Below are 7,948 nucleotides of genomic sequence, written 5' to 3'. Positions count from 1 at the left end.
TACATTGTTTTTTTTGTATTCTTTTCCATCATGGTCTATCCCAGGAGACTGGATACTGTTCCCTGTGCTATATAGTAGGACCTCCTTGCTTATCCATTCTAAATGTAATAGTTTGCATCTACTAACCCCAAACTCCCAGTCCATTCCACTCCTTCTCCCTCCCCCTTGGCAACCACATGTCAGTGAGTCTGTTTCTGCCTTGTAGATAGGTTCATCTGTGCCATTTTTTTTAGATTCTACATACAAGTGGTATCATATGGTATTTGTCTTTCTCTTTCTGACTTAGTATGATAATCTCTAGCTATATCCATGTTGCTGCAAATGGCACTATTTCATTCTTTTTTTTTTACATTCTTAATTTGCATCTTATTTATTTATGTATTAAGAGAAAAGCCACCATTTTCTGATACCATATTGACAGCTAAGTTTTGAAAACAACCCCAATCCTCAGGTCTAAATTTTATTTTTACATATAATTCAGTTACTTGCTTCACTCTGTTCCCTTAAAGAGAGGACAGCTTTTAAAAAGCAAATATTAGTAGATTCCTTTAGACAGATACATTTTAATCAAGATTGGATTTTTTAAAAATCCAGTTACAGGAGTTCCTGTCGTGGCGCAGTGGTTAACGAATCCGACTAGGAACCATGAGGTTGCAGGTTCAATCCCTGCCCTTGCTCAGTGGATTAACGATCCGGCGTTGCAGTGAGCTGTGGTGTAGGTTGCAGATGTGGCTCGGATCCTGCGTTGCCGTGGCTTTGGTGTAGGCGGGCAGCTATAGCTCCGATTTGACCCCTAGCCTGGGAACTCCATATGCCGTGGGAGCGGCCCAAGATATAGCAAAAAGACAAAAAAAATCCAGTTACATGTAAGAGAAAAAAAAGGAAAAAGAGTCTTAGGAGAAGCAAATTGAATTCTTACGCTTTTTTCTTCGGGTAAACAAAGGACCACCCTTTATACTGGGGATGGAGTACGTTCTTATTGAAAATACTCTGAACACATGATGCCAAACCCAACATCATACCAAGGATATTTAAAAATTGTTTGATACCTAGCCTTTGAATCAGAGGAATCTTTAAGGTACAAGGTACATTTACATGAGCAGGGTGTTTTAAAAAGTATACAGGAAGAATAATTCCAAACAAAGCCTTCAAGTACCCAAATTACAGTGTTCTTGGTCTAAATGTGCAAGGTAGGAGAGAGATACTTATGTTTACATTAGTTGGGTATGTCTTATTCATATGGAAGCCTATGCTGGCTAGCTTACACATCCCTCCAAGACCTCTGTGAAATTAGTATATCTCAAATATTATACCTGAAGAAAGACTGAGGCACTAAGAGGTTAAGAGTCCAGTCTATGTGGTTTACCAGTTGCAGAAAAGTGATTTTTGTGTGTTTCCTTTTTGATCTTTGTAAAAACAGTATAAATAAGTTTTTCATTTTATATTTCAAAGCACCCTATGAAGCAGAAACAAGATATCCTCAGTTAAAGAAAAACAAAGGAATCCATGTGTATGACTGATTACAAAGGAATCCATGTGTATGATTGAGTATAAATCTTATTAATGATCTGTAGGTTCAGAATACACTGTCAAACCTACTTTAAGCCATTCTTCTTCATTTCCCTTAGCAGGTTATGTCTATTCTGTGAATCATTTGTAAAAAATAAGCCTGGGATGCAGGGCTCTCCTTTGCATGCATGAACACTAAATTAAGGGCTATGAATGCCCAGGAAAGATTCTGAGCAGCCCACAAGTGAACGAGGAAAAGATTCTTCTAGCTGTTTTTTGCTCCTTGGCATGGCGATTCAGTGACTAAGGAAGAAAGCTGATTTAATCTCATCTGAAATTCACTCCTGGTTTGCAATATTTCTCATATTTAGAAAATTTAAAATGCTCAATTATAAATCTGTTCTCATTATCACAACTGTACCTTGGAAAAGCAGCTTATATTTTTCTATGGGAGATAATCAGGTAAACATGTTACCAAACAATTATTAATAATTTAATGTCCTTCAAGTTCAAGGGTAGGGTAAATCTTCACATGCTATGTACAACCTAGTTGAGACTGATTATTCAAGTATCAGCAACATTAGTCCTTAAAATGCTATCATTTGTGTAGTGCAAAAAAATATGTATGTATATATGTACACAAACCAAACTACTGGACAACAAAAAGAAGTATAATCATCACAAACTAGAATTTTCATGTGAGCTCCACAATCCATTTCATCCTGAGGTCATCCAAACCCAGGAGTCTTCTTCAGTAAAATATCATTTTCTTCAGTTCAGTTTTCTTCTTCTTTGATAGTAAAAATGCACCAACCACTGGGCAATAAAAGGCCATATGATAGCAAAAACTAATGCACCAGGAGACATCTTCAAGGGCCACCAAGATAGTCTCAGTAAAGGGAACTGACTACTGGTCTGTAACGCTGATGATTTTGCCTGCGAAGTTGTCAGCATCTCCAGCTTGTAGAGTCTCTGGAGGATGTTCTGCATGTCCTCCTGCAGACACAAGAGCACAAGAACCATCTGCTCATTGAGGCCGCCCCTCAACCCTCTGTCTGAACCCCAGCGTCCCCATCACCTCCACTTCCCACTTGTCGACCCTTGCTTCCTTTGCTCATATGTTGCATCCTGTGCCTTCTCCCTCTTCTGACATTAGGGAATTCCTCACTTTCTCCAGCCCATTTCTCTCAGTGCAGTGCTTGCTGTTACTCCCGCCATCGTCTCCTCCACGCTTTTCTTCACTTTTTCCTTCGACTCCTTCCGCCTTCATATCCCCAATGCTGCCATTTCCAGAAGATACTTGAACATCTTCAGGAAAACCAGAGCTTTCCAAGGACTGACTGGGATTACCGGCCAAATAATAACAAAAAATTGTCTGTTGTTCGACATAAAGCTAACTAAAGACTCTTCTTGTCCAAATTGTTCCATGGAATCACAATAAACTTCACTGTCTGAATCACTAGTCAGATGCTGAATTGCTGAAACATCCTCAACATGATCATCATTTATCTCTTGAGGGAGGCAGACAGTAGTTTTTCCAGTTGGCTCCAAGTTTTGATCTACAGGTTTTACTTCCTCAGTGCCTCTGCTATTCAGGGAGGAACTGGCATGAATGTCGATCTATAAACCCTAAACAAGCTGTCTTTATCATAGCCATTATTGACAACAACTTCCAAATTCTCATGGTCTGCAGATTTCTTCATCATTTTCTTTTCATTATCACTTTGTTCTTCTCCTTTCACTTCTTCATGGGCCTCTTCTTCCTCAGATTCAGCTCCACTATCACTGCTTTCAGCTTTCCCATGAACAGTTTTGGCATTTGGAATAGAAATTAGAACATCACCATATTTCATTCTTTTTGGTGACTGAGTAGTATTCTATTGTATATATGTACTGCATCCTCTTAATCCATTCTTCTGTTGATGGACATTTATGTTGTTTCCATGTTCTGGCTATTGTGAATAGTGCTTCTATGAACATGGGGGTGCATGTACCTTTTTGATTATAGTTTCAATGCATTTTAAAAAGATACATGCAGTGGAGAAATATTGCAATGTGAAGGAAATTGATAGAATCTGAAAAGAACATGGTGACCAACTGGAATAAAAGAGAAAAGAGCATTCCCAATTTTCTTAGCTCAGGTAAATGTGTGGCCTGAGATGAGGCCCATAAGAGAATGGGCCAACTTGAGAATCACGGGATTCTAAGTGTAATTTGGCATAAGAATAAAATTAGGGGAAGAAATCATAATCATGTACAGTAAAAGGGAATTTAGTGCGAGCTTCCTGGAAAGGAGCACTGACAAATCACTAAGACATTCCTTCTCATGGGTTTGGTGAGATTTTTTTGGTTGCCTCAGAATGGGGCAGAGTGGGAGAATATATAACCTGGATATAATACTAGGGTGAGGCCTGTGCTGAGGTGATAAACACAGTGGAAGGCTGAGGAAGTTTGTGGCACCTGAGACAATAAGTAGCTGGTAGTAGAACAAATCCCTGCCAATGAGAAAATCTATTGTGAGGTGAGAAAAGTGTCCTATGGGCAACCAAACAATGATATAAAATTCAGAGAAGGGTAATATTTGTGTATCTCGGCAGGCAGATGACTGTTTCAAATGATGTCCTTCAGCATGTGACCTATTTACTGGGTGGAGTCTTGGGAGAGAATTCTAGTGCCTGAAGGGGAAACTAATAAGGCAAGGGACTACAGCTCTATGGGAAATGGAATAGTATGTTGGTATTAAGTGGAGACCTAGGTAGGGAAACAAAAATGAGAATCAAAGAGTAAGGCTCTTGGTAGACTTTGGAAAGTAAATCTTGAAACCAAGGTGGAAATCTATTATCAGCTGATAAGAAGATCATAAATTTGCTGGCAGAAAACTGAATTTGAAGGTGTCTGTGAAAGTTTCTCCACCTGGCTTGTACATTATTGCTTGGGGGAAACTGTAGTAAATATCTTTGCCTAATACCAAATCTAAAATCAGAAACTCTGAGGGAATCTAAAATCAGAAACTCTGAGGGACGGAGATTGAGCATTGCTATTTAAATCAAAACTATATAAATGTTCTAAGCCAAAGTTGAGAAACACTAGCTGCTTAGGAGTGGGATTTTTATGGCTGCATCTGTAGCATATGGAAGTCCCTGGGCTAGGGGTTGAAATGGAGTAGCAGCTGAAGCCTATGCCACAGCCATGGCAACACTGGCTCTGAGCCACATCTGTGACTGTCACCGCAACTTGTGGCAACACTGGATCCTTAACCTACTGAGTGAGGCCAAGGATCAAACCAAACCCCTACCCTCACAGAGACTACATTGGGTCCTTAACCTGCTGAGCCTCAGTGGGAACACTGACCACCTGAGTATCTTAAAAAAAAAAAAAATCCTGAGGCTGGGTTCCACCCCAAGTAGATTCTAATTTAATGAGTTTGGGGTTTGGCTTGGACATCAGGGCTTTTAAAATGTCCCTAGATGACTATAATGTACAGTGAAGGTGGAAATTCATGGTCTAGAGCTACACTGTCCAATACAGTAGCTCCTAGACACATGTGGCTATTAAGGTACATGAAATGTTACTAGTCTGAATTGAAATGTGCTTTGAGTGTTAAATAAACATTGAATTTCAAAGATATACTAGGAAAATAATAACCTAAAATATTCATTAATAATTTAATGTTGATTGCATGTCGAAATGCCAATATTTTAAATTCATTGGGTTAAATTAAATTTAATTTTTTCACTATTTTTTTTCTTTTTTCAGCTGCACCCATGCATATGGAAGTTCCCAGGCCAGGGATCAAGTCCGAGTGTGGCTGCAACCTATGCCACAGCTGTAGCAACACTGAATCCTTAACACACTGTGCCACAGTAGAAACTACTTTTTTCACTTTTTAAAATATGGCTACTAAAACATTCAAAATTATATATGTGACTCGTTATATGTCTGTTGGACAGAGATTCTTACATGTTTCCAGCCCAAAGTCCTAATTGGTCCTAAGAATTGCAATGAGCTAATCCTGGGATAGACATGATAGAGCAACTCCTGAGGAGGGAAAAAGGCCTGTAGCCAAAAATCTCTGTCTCTTATAATGACCTCTATTTTGTCACAAAATTAAAAAACATCAGAGCTAGGAGTTCCCGTCATGGCTCAGTGGTTAATGAACCCTACTAGTATCCATGAGGATGAGTGTTCGATCACTGGCCTCGCCCAGTGAGTTAAGGATCTGGCGTAGCCATGAGCTGTGGTGTAGGTCATAGACATAGCTCGGATCCTACGTTGCTGTGGCTGTGGCAGAGGCTGGCAGCTGTAGCTACCATTCGACCCCTAGCCTGGGAAACTCCATATGCCATGACTGCGGCCCTAAAAAGACAGAAGACCGGAAAAACAAACAAACAAACAAAAAAACCCAAAAACCGTCAGGGCTAAAGGGGGTATTAAAAGTCATCCAATTCAACTCCTTCATCTTATTGTAGGAACAATATAATGTACTTTGCTTTGTTGTCCTTAATGAAATTCTTCCTTGGAGCTGTTCTTATTAGGTAACAAGCATTCTCCTTTAATAATGTGAATAACTTGAGACTGAAGAAGTTATTAATTCAATGACACAAGAATTCAGACTAATCCAATCTGATTGTTCTCATAATGCCTAAGGAAAGGCTGTGGAAGAAGAGTTTGGACTCAGAGAGGGGAGGGAAGATAACTGGAAACAGTGGGCCCTGGAGAATAGAATGGCCTCAGAGAGATCTAGCAAAAGACACTTGGGCAGAAAGAAGACAATGTGAATTTGAGTGAACCAGGAAGAGACAATGGAAAAAAAAAAAAAAAAAAAAAACACTAAAAGGGAATCAAGAAGTTTTTTTTTTTTTTTATTTTGAAAATTTACGTATTTCCAAGGAAGCCAGGGGAAGAAAACTGGACTTCCTTTCTAGCAGTCCCTTCCCATAAATCTGACTAATACCACAGTATTATAGTCTAGTGATACTGAAAGTTAAATAGGCTCTTAAAAATTAAGACTTGCCCATGTAGAACATTAACTGCTAAATGGAAAATTCCTCACAAAACTTATCTATAAACATCACCTGCACTTTCTAAATGGAAGAAGTGAAATATATGTGGATAAAACTAAGCATACACTATACTCAGGGAGTGGTAGCCTTACAGCTTGGAAATTTTGCAATTTTGATGGCTAACATCCTTGAGCTGGATACTTTGGACAAGAAGCTAAGCGTTCATTTCCCTTTCCTACATCAGAGTCTACCCTGATGGGCAGTTTTACAGTTAAGAACAATATAATGGGCTTAGAAATCTATATCTGATTGGTAACATTTTGGCAGCCAATAATTATTTAAATAAATTGTTTCATGTACCTTGAGAAAGGTTTCTGTTTCTCCTAATCGGTTCCTCATATGAGACTGTGTATCATTTAAAACCAGTTTTCTATGAACAACATGTACCAAATGCAAGATTTTTCTTTTCCTTGAGGCATTCTGCTTTGGGATACAAAAATAGAATCTCAGGAGAGTGGTAAAAAGAATCCCTAGCCAAGCAGAGGGGGACATATGAACACACAAGTTTGAACTGATATTGTACTCCAAATGCATTATTGGCTTACAAAGGAAATTTTAAAAAAACCCTACAAACCAAAAAAAGAATTGTTAGCAATTAGAGAAAATTCTAAGATTACAAGAGCAATGTGTTCATTTAGTATGTTTGGGAACCCTTAGATCCTCACTTGTATCTTGGGGGCTTTATATTTCCCAGTTCGTAAACCAAGATCCATGGTCCAGAACTTTTGACTATCAGACTGGTTTCTGACCAGATCCCCTTCATCCAGGGCAGTTCATTTTAAACCCTCAGGCTCGGAGTTCCTGTCGTGGCTCAGTGGTTAACAAATCTGATTAGGAACCATGAGGTTGTGGGTTCGATCCGTGGCCTTGCTCAGTGGGTTAAGAATCCAGCGTTGCCATGAGCTATGATGTAGGTCACAGATGCAGCTTGGATCCCGCATTGCTGTGGCTCTGGTGTAGGCTGGCGGCTATAGCTCCGATTAGACCCCTAGCCTGGGAACCTCCATGTGCCTCAGGAAGGGCCCTAGAAAAGGCAAAAATAAATAAATAAATAAATAAATAAACCCTCAGGCTTTATCTATCTTTCTCAACGTGACAGAAAAATGTTCTGATTCAACTGAGTATACAGTCCATTACCTCTTTACAATAAGAAACATTTTATTGCCCTCAAATTATAGGTCTATGAGTTTAACAGATTTTTCTTCTCAAAGGTAAACTGATTTATTTCTTGATTTAAAAACCAGTCTGTGTTGGAGTTCCCGTCGTGGCGCAGTGGTTAACGAATCCGACTAGGAACCGTGAGGTTGCGGGTTCGGTCCCTGCCCTTGCTCAGTGGGTTAACGATCCGGCGTTGCCGTGAGCTGTGGTGTAGGTTG

At 39.4% G+C, this 7,948-nt stretch overlaps 1 pseudogene; it reads right to left on the bottom strand.

Moving 5' to 3' along the window:
• Nucleotides 2,209–3,362, bottom strand: LOC100515915 (annotated as a pseudogene).

Source organism: Sus scrofa, chromosome 9 (genome assembly GCF_000003025.6).
Source record: "Sus scrofa isolate TJ Tabasco breed Duroc chromosome 9, Sscrofa11.1, whole genome shotgun sequence".
NCBI lineage: Eukaryota > Metazoa > Chordata > Mammalia > Artiodactyla > Suidae > Sus > Sus scrofa.
The sequence above is the reverse complement of the archived record's forward strand: the minus strand, read 5'-3'. Positions and strand labels throughout refer to the sequence as shown.